General features: G+C 36.8%; 1 protein-coding gene across 2 annotated transcripts in view; it reads left to right on the plus strand.

Moving 5' to 3' along the window:
* The window catches only part of LOC141377771 (uncharacterized), a 48,735-nt gene that overhangs the window by 15,591 nt on the left and 19,351 nt on the right, over positions 1-13,793 (plus strand). The window contains exons 2-3 of one of the 2 annotated variants that reach the window (XM_073923406.1): positions 5,679-5,794; positions 9,064-9,162. The gene's annotated coding sequence lies outside the window, so the exon portion shown is untranslated. The remainder of the gene's footprint in view (positions 1-5,678; positions 5,795-9,063; positions 9,163-13,793) is intronic. The other variant, XM_073923405.1, reaches the window with a different exon arrangement.

The raw sequence follows: 13,793 nt of genomic DNA on the forward strand, positions 1-13,793 counted from the left end.
AGCCACTCTGCATTTTCACTAGCCACAATTTTGTTGTTGGGAAAATATATTTTATATGCATAAATTTGACGTTGACATGCTAAAATTACTTGATTAAAATTGTGTGTTGTCCACATGCGCCATCATTCAATTCACTTATTGTGTGTAGAGTATGAGTTTGCTCAATGAGCATGAGCAAATGGGTCATGGTTTCATAGTGTTATATTGCAAATAGTTTTTATGTCACATGACTTTTTTTAGAGCTCAAAATTAACGACTGATCAAATGTATCTCTATAACCACACTAAGCAATAATTATTTCTTAACCACAAATTTTTAATGTGTCAAAACAAGCAAATATACTTTTTTATTTAAAACATTTCTTACAAAAGAAAGAAAAGCAATTGACTTTTAAAAAATAGCAATTGTCGTGTATCAAAAATATGCACAGTAATCTGTCCTGGCTAAAGATCTCTCCGATCACCAGTTAACTGCACATAAATGGAGAGTTCATCTCTCATTAAAGCAACTTTGTAAAAAAAAAAAAAAAGATTAATAATTAAACCATTTAACAAAAATAAAAGCAAATAAAGCCGTAAGCAAATGAAAGCAGGTGAAACATACCGTGTGTGATAATGAAAGAATGATTACATGCTCACGGTTAACTTTAGGCAAATGAATAATCTGTTCAATGTGAAAGCAACCAGTGCCGCTGACAAAAAGACACATTTTGAGCTCTTAAAAGCATCAGGATTGTGGATGCATGTTCATCACTAGTTGTTTAGTTTATTTGAAAGAGAACCGATGACAGTTGCGTTTCCAGAACCTGTTCCAGACACGGTTGCTTCACGATTCAGGAGCACACACGCGTTAAGCAGTCGCGTGCACGCGTTTTAAGCAGTCGCGCATATTACATCAGCTGTTAGCGCGAGTGATCATCATCCTCTCATTCGGTATTCACTTGCTTTCTTCTGCTTGCGTGATCACAATTATTTTACTTCTCGATTCTAAGATCACATTTGCACGTATATTGGACAATCCTTATATTGTCGAACCCTGCTTTTAGGAAAACTAAAATTTAAAAATTATTTTCAACCAGCCAAAGTGGCTAGTGGAGGTGTTTGTCTAACCCGCCAAAGCTGAAATCTACCCGCATTTGGCGGGTTGGCGAGTGTTAATGTAAAGCCCTGTATAATATATATATATATATATATATATATATATATATATATATATATATATATATATATATATATATATATATATATATAATCTGCCATCCCCCAAATGCAGGTATATTTCAGCTGTGGCAGGTTACAGCCACATCCACCGCTGGTTGAAAATAATTTTTAAATTGTAGTTTTCTTAAAAGCAGGGTTCAGTAATAGGGATGGCCCAATATGCGTGCAAATACAATCTTAGAATTGAGAAGCAGCTTGACTAACAAAACTAATTTTGTTCGCGGGAGCAAAAGAAACCAGGTGAATCAGAGGATAATCGCTGGCATATACAGCTGATGTGATGCGACTATTCAAAACGTATGCACGCTCCTGTTTTTTTGTTTGAAGCAAGCGTGACTAGAAACACAACTGGTGTGATCTGTTATTTTTCCAATAGGTTAGACAAGTTATGCTTGTGCACCCACAGTCTTGCTGCTATCAAAAGCTCCAGATTTGTCTTTTTGTAAGTAGCAACAGTTGCTGGTTTCGCTTTAACCATTCTTTGAACAGATTATTAATTGTTCTAACATTAACCGTGTGTATAATCCTCCTTTCATTATCACACACAATATGTTTTTCACCTGCTTCCTTTTGCTAACAGTTATTTTTGCTTCAATGGGAGATTAAACCTCTATTTATGTGTGGAATGCACAATGCATGTGTCAAATGCAACTGGTCATTTGGGACCTTTAGCAAGGACAGATTACTGTGCATAGTTTTAAATAAATGACAATTAGTATTTTGTCAACTGTTCTTTTATTTAAGAAATGTTTTGTTAAATATAAAAGTACAATATACCGCTATATGTTGCTTATTTTGACACATTTAAAATTTGTGGCTAAGAAATAAAACTATAAAATAAAATAACAACATAAAAACTAATTGTAATACGACACTGAAACCATGACCCATTTGCTCAAGCTCATACACGATACACAAAAAATGAAATGAATGAAGAGGCATGTGTACATAACATGTACATGTTTTCAAAACTATTGAGTTATTCCTTGAAACAATCTAAATAATCTGCCAATGGAGTATTTCAAAGCTGGAAATGTTATTTTACTTACTGTCACAATCACCAGAGATCTAATCTTTGCAGATCGCTGGTAAAGATGCAGTTCGCTAAAGAACTTATATGGACTACAAATTCCATCATGCACTACAAATATAGCACACACACTCTAGGGCTGAGTCTTGTTTATCTGTCATTGTGAACATTATAATGCGTTTGCCTTCTCTCGCCTTGCCGTGTTAGACCCTTGCTTTGTTTTATTGTTTGTTTCTGTCTGCTGCCTGCCTTTTGACCAACCGCCTGTTGTATGAACACAACTCTGGATTTGCCTGTATACATCTCTTTGCCCCTATGTTGTCCGTTACTTGCCTGACGATTCCATGTTGAATAAACCATGCAAACCATGTTCCTTCACATTACACCCTCCTTATTGGCAAATTAATTTGCTCGTTTTCACTTAATTTTGACTTATTTCTGAAAACAAATTAAGTTTTTTTGTTGTCTTAATTTGACAGATTTTTTTTTTAAATCAGTTTGAGAATTTTTAGACATTTAATCTAGAAATGAGACAAAACATTAATGAAATAGTGTATTTTTTTTGCAGTGTTCTTTTTGATATGTAAGATCTGTCTTCACAAGGCTTTTAAAACTGTGCATGATTTATATAGACTTTTTTGCTGCTTTTTGTCATTTTTAAAGCTTGACAGCCTTAGATCTTCTTCTCTTTCTTCATATGGAAAAAAGTGCCCTATACAATCTTCTAAAGATTTTTTTTTTTCCCTTTGGTGTTCTACAAAAGAAAGAAAGGTTTGGACTGACAAAAGTGCGAGCAAACGGTGACAGAGTTTTCATTTTTGGGTGAACAATTCCTTTAAGACACTACATGACTTATAAAATAATCTGACTGCATAAACCTGGATATTCTTTCAAGCTCTTATTATACAGAATTACATTAAACTTTAGTAGATGGGAATCTCATCACCCAAAACTTTTAATTCAGCAACTTCTATCCAGTAAGAGTCATTTCAGCGTAACATTCATCATAAACAAGACGTGTCGTTTTCTATGTCTCATTTAACCATTACATAATCTCATTTCACATCAGAGCCACATCAAACGTAGCAGAAAATAATTGGAGGGATTCAAAATGCAGCTGCTGGTTGTGAAGTGGCAGATGATTTTGCCCTTCAAATGTTTTTGTGGACTTGACTTTAGCATTGGAAGGCGACAAGATAACAATCTCTTGTCTGTCACAATCAAGTGACAACTCTCAGCACTCAGGTTGTTTAATGTGAGCTGACGGCTGGTGTTTTTGGGCCTACGGTTAAAGCAGTGCATTAACTCAGCCCTCAGTCTAACTTGGCACAGCTGACATTTATTTATATGTGACTCCTGGGGCCTGAGTCTAAGCCTCACTCAAACATGTCACCACACACACCTTGTGTAAATAGGATCATGTGAGTGTGTGCCCAGTGTGATCATGTGATTCATGGCTCACTGGAGAGTCTGACTATGGCCGAGGGCTGGATGTTGGATGCTAACTAATGGGTCACGGCTAAGACAGTGACCTTCAGACAGATTGACAGTCTACATTGGTGTGGATTAAAAGGGCAAAAATGAAAATTACCCCAGGCTCATTGGAGGTGCAAGCCTACATGTTTTTATGAAACCGCATAACATACTTCAACATATGTTTGACAGCAGTTTCTAGGTTGGGTTCAGAGAAGGGTTTAGGTCAGTGGTTCACTGACATGTCGGACAAGTCATGCCTTTTAGTGGACATGTACTAGAAGAACATGTATCTGAAACATACAACGAAATGTACCTTAACTTATTTAAGATTTGTCAAAATATAAATAGCACCCTATAGTGAATTTGCCATCTGAAATGTGCAACAAGGTGTACTTTAAGCAATATATATATATATATATATATATAGCAGTGACCGCTCCTACGGTAGAAGCACATATTATGCACTACTGCAAGTGCAGTGACCGCTGCTACAGGATACGCACACTTTATGCACCACTGCAAGCGCAGTGACCGCTTCTACAGGAGACGCACAACTTAGTATGCACCACTGTTAGTGCAGTGACCACTCCCACCGGAAACGCACACTGTATCATGCACCACTGCAAGTGCAGTGCCAGCTCCTACAGGAGACACACATCTTATTACGCACCACTGCTAGCGCAGTAACCGTTCCTACGGGAAAGCATTCCTTATTATGCACCAATGCCAGCACAGTGTCCGCTCCTACAGGAGATGCATACCTTATTATGCACCACTGCCAGTGCAGTGACCTCTCCTATGGGAGACACAAACATAATCATGTGCCCAGTACCGCCGCTCGCTACACGCAGAGTACGCAGGCTGCGTAGGGTCTCAACTCCAGAGGGGGGCACCATCTCGGCTGCTTGAAAAAAAATATTGATATTTATTTACTAATATCAACATAAACTGTGTGTAAATAAAACATCTATTGATAATATGTTATTAAACACATTTAAAAAATCATTTTAAGGCGGACACATAAACAAACATGTGATGTAATTTTTCACGCACACGGCTAGCGCGGCCCGGTCCACTTATCTTTGCGGCTGCTTGCTGCATATAATTATAATAGATGCAAGTTGCAGCTCTATGCACGGAAAAAGACAACAGCAGTCTGGAGCTGAGAAGAGGTAAAAAGTACAAAATGAACCGTGTGCAACACTTTCAGGTAACTTCCATGAATCTGGAAAACATATTTGGTTGTTTAAGTAAATTAGTGAGGCTAACGTTTAAATTTCTCCACAACCGCTATGCATTGTGCTTTAGACAGGACATGTTCAATGAATTTTCGCGTTTGCCCCTCTTCCCCATGTTGCTGCTAATTACACTAACTCAACTAGTGTTATTAACTTGTGCAATACTTTACAATTCTGTTTGCACACTAGCTACATATACATGCACTGCACAATTATTTGCAGACAGCAGTTATCACTGTTTATTACTTTGTCTATTTCTATACATTTCTAATTGCTGTTATGGCTTGTATCACTGCAATGACAATAAAGTTTCTTTAGTCTTTTTTTGTGCATTACAGTATGAAATAACAAAACCGACTTATATTCTGTGATTTCGGGAAGATCAATTATATAAAATGAGTCAAATTACTGTAAATCACGGGCCATAAACCATTTTTATTGCGTGAATTCATTAATGATTATTTTTTTCTGAATGTTAACAAAGTTTTTTTGTTTAAAAATACACCAATTCATTCTTAAAAACCACAAATGTCTTTGATTTATACTGAAAGGAAGGGTCAGCTTTTGTCACCATAGATTACAGTGCAAATTAAATCCACATGTTAGTTGTAGTTTAGACACATTATGAAGATTGCTGGACTAGCCTATTGTTGTAATGGTATGTCATGAGCTTTCTTCTTTAAATGGCTAATTTCTTCTGTATTGTATATGGAGGTCAATGCTGAAATTTGTCACAAAAGAAAATGAGGTGGCCTGACCAGCACTGCTCCAGAGATACCAGCAGCTGCACAGGTACAGGATGCAGCACTGAGGATCGTCTATCTCTACAGGTACAGAGAGGGTTTTATTCCTTACCCTTTGTAAATGTTTGAAATTATGTTTATGCAGAAGATATGACAGTGTTTATTTTGACGTAAGCTATTATTTTGTAAATGTAAACATTTGAACGTTTGAGTATAATTTGAGGGTTTATTTGCATATTTATGTATATAAATAAATAAATACATGTTTGAATGTTTGTGTGATTTTGTTCCTCTGTGGGGGCACCACAGTAAAATTTCGCTTAGGGCCCCCTTTTGGCCAGCAGCGGCCCTGCATGTGCCACTGCAAGCGCAGTGACCGCTCCCATTGGAGACAAATAACCCATAAGCACCACTACCAGTGCAGTGGCTGCCACCTCCCAAGACATACACCTTACAATGCACCACTGCCAGCTCAAACAGCACCCCTCCAAATTTTAAAGACGAGCTAATTTTGGGGGGCTGAAATGCTCAATTTGCTTGCACACTTGTCTGGCTGCTGTCCTGTAACCAAATAGCAATTTTTGGGAGCATTCTGGGGCCTTATTCCCTGATAAGGGGAATAAACGAGTTGGGGTGTCATCCCCGAGCTCAGAGCCCTCTCCCTGGAGAACATGCTAAATACTCTTTATTCCTAAACATCTGTAAGTGTGACCTTGTGAAGTGATGTTTTGTAAACAAATTTCGGGAGGAGCACGCACAGATGTTTCAGCATTAATTATGTCATTGACAATTATTCTATTATCCAATCAGTTTTTGACCAAACCCCAATACATATCAAAACTGTCCTACCTGCAGTATCTCACGACTGTAGCATCCCTCCACCACACCGACACCTTACCTCTTAAGCATTAAATAACCGGGGGGAGCGTTCTGGGGCCAGACTAGATTCCTTGCTCAAACCCAACTTCTCTCTATTCCCTGATAAATGGAATAACACGAGTTTGGGTGTCTTCCCCGAGCTCAGAGCCCTCTACTTGGACAGCACACCATATACGCTTTATTCTTAAACATCTGTAAGTGTGAACTCGTGAAATACACAATTAGACAGGGTTTTCTTTATATGCAATGCAATAACACAGCAGTACAACAGAAGCAAAAGGGACAAGAGGGGCTGGTGAGTATCCTAGTGTGCTTTTTTATGCCAAGTGGTCTTGGCATATAGACTGATTTCACACGGCCACCATTTTCAAAAGCGAAATCTAGGCTGCGGTAATAAGAAACCTGGAAGTATCATTGGGAGTTACATAGGAATGTTGTGTAACTGGCAATATAGCTTATCAGCGAAGAGAAAGTGACACAATTTTATCATTTCATCGCCTTCCGGGTGACCCGGAGGTCCATTCTGAATGAATGATGAATATAATAAGGGATATCAGAGCTCATTTTCAGCTAAGTTAAGGGAAATGGCACTAGTTAGATAATGTTTTCTTTCCCAAACACATGTTTTAGATGCTATTTATTAAACTCGAGTTAATAAACTGATTCGTTCATTATATTAGACTTGTCACGATACTGAATCAAAAGAAAAAAAACATACATTTCCCGCAAACTTAAAGGCACTGTTGATGGCTTTCTTAAAACAGTGCTGATTTGCCATTGTGGTCACGTGTTCAACAGAAATGATTGTGATTGGCCGAGAAGGTAATCAGTTCACCGCTGTTTACTGAGCACACACACAACACAGACAGAGGAGCAATCTGCTTGTTGATTCGACTAAACTTCAAGGCAAGGCTGCTTTGCGCTTCAGTCTCCGTGTAGCTGTGTTTGCACTGGGTGAAGAGCAGTAAGCTGAGTGCAAACTAAACACAGAGACACGGACACTGAAACGCGAAGCAGCCTTGAAGATCAGTCGAGTCATCCGCGCTCAGCAGCGCTTCCACTTTAACGGGAAATAGCCGGGTTTAAAACTTCAGTACCGGGACAACACTATTACAGACAGCACGAGGGCGTGCTGTAGAGGACTGCAGTGTTTTATCGCTCACCGGGTTACATAGACTGAAGCAGGAAAGCGTCCTCATGGTGTTTAACTTGTGCCATTAACTGAAGCCCAGGAGGACACTTAACCGCATTACTGAGATTGTGATGTTGTTTGATGCTAAATTGCTTTTAATTGTATAAAATAAGCTTACTAAATAATATTAAAGTGATCGTTACATCATTTCTGCATTTTAAAATCTCGGCAACAGCTGGAGGTTTATAGTACATGGCATGTTACTGCAATGTTTACAGTGCTGGTCCTATACTTCCGGGTTTCTTCCCACCACAGCCTCGTTTTGATTCTTTAAAACGCGGCCGCATGAAATAAGCGTATAGGACATGGCGTCAGAGTGATGTCACCCGAGAGGAAATAATTGACAATTGAATTGACCAATGATCAGAACTTGAGAAAAATTAAAGCAGATACAGGAGAACAGTGCAAGGAAGAGGGAGAGAGAAAGAGAGAGAGAGAGAGAGAGAGAGAGAGAGAATTTTAAATTTTCAACACGCCTTTAATAAACATTTTAAAGACGTTATACAATCAAATGTTACACATAAAAATTAGAAACAGCCTAATGAACCATAAACTAAATTTTCATCACAAATTTGACATAAAACTCCTTTGTAACACCAATTTTTTTCAAAACACATAAGATCACCCATTGTTTTGTAATACTGGAAATCAATTAAAATTATGGATTTCACCAAGTTAAAAAAAAATGTTTTTAAACAGCCACTTGAGTTTTGCTCAACTTGTATTTTTCTAGTGTCATAAATTGCCATTTTTGCTTGACCCAAAAGAAAATTTAATAACTGACAAAAAAAACGTTGTTTACGTGTATACTTATAACCACAAATAAACGTTTCCATAGAAAATGTCTCGCCAAAACAAACAAACAAGTTAGATAAGACCTGAAAAAAGGAACTAAGCCTGTTACATAACATAAAAGCATGATATAGGGTTTCACGTTGAGATCAAAAAGGACATTCATCACTATTACCTGGATTTATAATTGAACAACTCCCTGCATTACAACTCCCTGCATTCAGAAGAATCTTGTTAACAGAAGGGAGAATCCCCTCATTCGATAAGTCCATTCGAGATCCAAAAATCAAAGGTTCTTGGAGCAACCAAAATAAAGATGATGCAGTGTCATGCCTCTGTACTTTAAATAGAGACCAAACTTTAAACATGTTCCGATAAAAAATGGGCAATTTAGACCAGTCCATCTTTTGTGGGTCAGTCCAAAATAAAGATTTCTCAAGGTCCAAATTTCTAAACCCTCGCAAAATAGCGCATACAGCAATTTTCCAACTAGAGTCCTCCGGACCAGTCAGAAGTCTTTGAATGAACGGAATCCTGAAAGCTGCAACTCTGCTCTGGATATGCATTAAATGATGTCCTCCTTCTTCTTTCGGTAAGTACAAAATAGCTTTTTTTACCCAATGCATCTTTTCCCAAAAAAAGTCTATCAAAAGTGACTGCAATTTTATTAATAAGTCACTTGGAGGGTCCACACAAATTAATCGATGCCACAGAGCAGAAGCGATTAGATTGTTTATGATCAACACTCGTCCTTTATAGGAAATTTTAGAAATTAAAAATTTCCATCTTTCAAGTCGACCTCTGACTTTTTCAATAATGCCTTCAAAATTTTTCTGCATGTTCAGCTCGTCTCCCAAAAACACTCCCAAATACTTAAAACCTTGCTTAGTCCAAGTTAGTCCTTCTGGGAGTTTTGGCTCTGCGTTGTGCCAATTTCCAACTAATAAGGCTTCGCTTTTTGACCAATTGATTTTTGTGGCAGATATCTTTTTAAAATCATTCATTAATTCCAGTAACAAGGTAACATCAATCTGCCCATTAATTAAAACAACAATATCATCAGCATATGCAGACACTTTAAAACAATTTGTACAACTTGGTAGAGATAACCCACTTAATTTCGCTCTTATTTTAATTAGCAGAGGCTCTATAGCTAAAGTATACAACATACCCGATAAGGCACATCCTTGTCTAATGCCCCTAAAAACTTTAAAAAGGGGCACATAAATTCCCGTTAAATTTCAAGACTCTTTCCACATCGTTATATAAAGCTTTTAACATAGATACAAACTCATTGTTAAAACCAAAGGCTGTTAAAGTGTTCCACAAATATTTGTGCTCAACTCGATCGAAAGCTTTTTCTTGATCAAGAGAAAAAAGGCCAAAATTCAAATTAAAAATTTTTCCAATATCTAAAATGTCTCTGATAAAAGAGATATTATCAAATATTCGCCTTCCTGGAACACAATATGACTGGTCCGGATGAATGATATGGCTAAGGACATCACTTAGTCTGTTAGCTAAAACTTTAGAGAGTAATTTATAGTCAGTACATAACAGGCTAACAGGCCTTTAATATAATTAAGATCACCTTTCTTGGGTAATAAAGTAAGCACTGCCCTTCTACAGCTTAAAGGTAATTGTCCATATGCCAAACTTTCATTTATAACTTGCAATAAGTCCAAACCGACTTCTTTCCAGAAAGTCTTATAAAATTCGGCTGGTAAGCCGTCAATACCAGGGACTTTATTACATTCCATACTCTGAAGTGCCTTTTGTAATTCTTCTAGTGTAACAGCCTTCTTTAACTCAACATTAAAATCTTGAGGAACTTGGGGTAAATTGTTAAAAAAATCACTTGTATCTGATTCATCAGAAATGATTTCACTCTTATAAAGGTCTTGATAAAAATTAACTGCCCTTTTCTTATTTCAGAAGATTCTGACAGCAAAATTCCGGTCTCAGAGAGCAGGTTATATATAAATCTTTTTTGCCCATTCTTTCTTTCTAGATTAAAGAAAAATTTGGATGGGGCATCCATCGACTCGATATTCTGAAATCTTGACCTGACAAGAGCTCCTTGAGCAGTCAGGTCAAGTAAATTGTTTAGAGAATTCTTTTTTTCTTTAAAATTCCTTATAAACCCTAAGTCTCCTGAAGCATCTGCTTTTTCTTGCATGGCTTTTATTTCATTCTCTAATACTTCAATTGTACTTTTCCTGTTCTTTGTAACATTAATGGTGTATTGCTGGCACAACTGTTTGACTTGTGTTTTTGCAAAATCCCACCACTTTTGTATGGAGCAAAAGGTTGATTTTGTAGACTTAAAATTACTCCAAAACTCCTTGACAATATCTTGAAATGTACAGTCACTTAGTAAATTATTATTTAAATGCCAGTAAGCACTTTTTGGCCTAAAATGGCCCATAGTAACAGAACATTTTACTAAGCTATGATCAGAGAAGCCAACAGGAGAAATAACACATTCTTTAAATAAATTAAGTTGGTGCCTATATCCATAAAATCTGTCTAACCTGGCTAAAGATAATACATTATCATAAGTGTGTACCCAAGTATACTGTCTTTGATAAGAATTAAAATTCCTCCATATATCAGTAATATCATTAAAATGTATCAACTGTATAAGCCTTCTTTGTGATGGCATATGGGGTTCTACATGATTTCTATCTAAAGAAGCCTGGGTTGCATAAAAAAAAAACATACCTGTGTTTTCTGACAATACATTGAAGTCTAATTAAGCAAAATAATCAGAAATTTTATTTACAACATTATTACCTTTAATCCACTGCCTTGGTAAATGGTTCTGAGCACATTTATTATAAAGTCTTGAGCTTCCTGGCATTTAATGTCTAGATTTGGGTAATGTTTTCATTTTATTTATTCTGATTCCGACTATGAACAGTAGGATATAACTGTTAAGGCTGATTTATACTTCTGCATTAATCACAGAGTATGGTTCGGTGCAGCCTTTGCGTGTTCGCATAGCGATGTTATTGGTCGGCTTGGTAGCTGTGATCAGTGTGGGCGAGACAGAGAGCCAGGCAAACACGTTGGAGCAAGTGTTTCCAAGTGTCGAGTCCTGTAAAGTAGCTCTGGATGGAAACCTTTTTTGTTTACCTTATTATTAATGTTGTTGCATGTCCGCCGATTCCCACCTCTGGATGAGCGAGTTTTAGCTACTTGTACATTAAGGTAGTGTTCAGAAACAAAACACCCACAGAGAAACAGGACTCGAAGGAATATAAACCCACTACCAGCTTGTGTTTCAAAAGTGTTAATGCAGAGTAACACAAACACACACATTTGTACAATTTCATTCATATATTTTAATGCATTTGTATATGTACAGCATATTTGCTACAATGGTATTCGGTATATCTGTTAATGTCTTCTGTAACAGTTTCTCTATGTTCAAAATGTTTTCAAAAACTTTGATATGTAAAAATTTACACAATTATACACTAATTTGTCAATTTACTGAAAGAATGGGTTAGAAAGCACCACTACATATTAAATTATTTTGCTAATTAAACTACTGCACCATGATAATAGCTTAAGTACTTATTACACTTTATGCAAGTTTAATACAGTTTCCTTATATACCTGGCCTAAATTAACAATATAGGCTCATTCTGAAAACAAACTCTTATATACATTTCTGGAGATCCCATTTTGTGTTTAAAACAAACACTATAGGGCAGTGAGGGGGCTATTACCTCTGTGTGAATGGGTTTTCGGCTGTAATCAGTTTGGCCAGTGGCCTGCTGCATGTGTCGGATGCCTTGAAATGCAGAGTAGAGATGACTGTGACTATGGTGTTTGAGACCAGCAAAGAACAATTCCAGAAAGCCAGTGAGACAAAAACAAATGGCAAAAAAAATTAATAAATAAATAACAGGCAGAGAATATGGTAATATCTGAAAACTTAAAAATCAAACTGCTTCAAGGGCTTTTCTTTAACTGGATTGGTTTTGAAAACATTGTTGGTTGGGTTTAGGGAAGTGGGTGGGCACTGATCAATCAGTGGTTTTTAAAACCCTATCATTTGGTTTTAGAGGAGGAGGGTGGGGGAATTGGTGAGTCAGCCAGTCAGTCAGTCAGTCAACAGTGGCCTTTCTTGGTGGATTTACGCAAGAACAGTGGGCGGGAATGGCACTTGAGACATAAATTAGAGATCTCAAAAAGCGTACACATCGGCCTCTGGTGGATTTGTGAAAACAAACACTGCAAGTCCGTATTTACCACTCTCCAGAAATGTATATAGGGGTACATAATCTGTATAAGCTTGGGTTAAATTAACCTGTGGTATCTGCTAATCGATGCTTCTCTGTAGTGTCTCCTATTTGATGCGTACAAATGTTTATCAATTTATTGTCAACTCATCTGACAGTTTGAATACATTCAGTACATAGCAAAGTTAACTTGACTCGTTACAATATTCTCTAATTTGATTGTTTTGTCATGTGTGACATTTCAGCACATTTTGGTTTTGTGATTTTATTTTATTTTATTTTCCCAAAAGCATGCAAATGATAAACCTGCAAAGGAAAGAACTATTATTTATGAATTATTCAAAGTTAAAGTTAATACAAAATTTGCCCCACATTTCATTGGAGTTGAGAAACTCTTAGAAAGTGTTTGAAAATGATAAAGTGGCAAAGAAGGTTTAAAAATGCATTTCACATAGATGAATGTGAATGAATAGAAAAGTAGCCTGATAGAAAACTCATTAGATTAGTGTAGTATTTGTGAGGAGCTGGATAGTCCTGTATGGATCTGTCTGAGCCTAAATGTTTGATAAAGAGTTTTTGTATTATTATACTCATATTTAAAATATAACTTTGTCTGACCTGGAGCTTTGAGTTTCAAAATCATGTCAAGAATAGCATCTTGTTTCAACAAAAGCTCATTCTAAAAACGTACCTCTATATACATTTCTGGGGATTGCAAATTATGTAGCCAGGAGAACATTTGGTTGCATTTTATCTTTAAAACAAATGCTATAAGGCCATTCCTTTTCTTGCTTACCAGCTGATTGCTTATGTCTATGTGGACGAGTTTTCCGTATTTGCCAGTTTGGCTCACCACGAACATTGGAGGATGGTGTTCGAGTCTGACGAACAACGATTCCAGAAAACAGGTAAAACAAAAACACAAGCCAAAAAAATAAAATGAACAAGCAAATAACAGTGTGAGAATGTG

The sequence above is a fragment of the Danio rerio genome, chromosome 15, assembly GCF_049306965.1.
Source record: "Danio rerio strain Tuebingen ecotype United States chromosome 15, GRCz12tu, whole genome shotgun sequence".
Taxonomy (NCBI): Eukaryota; Metazoa; Chordata; class Actinopteri; order Cypriniformes; family Danionidae; genus Danio; species Danio rerio.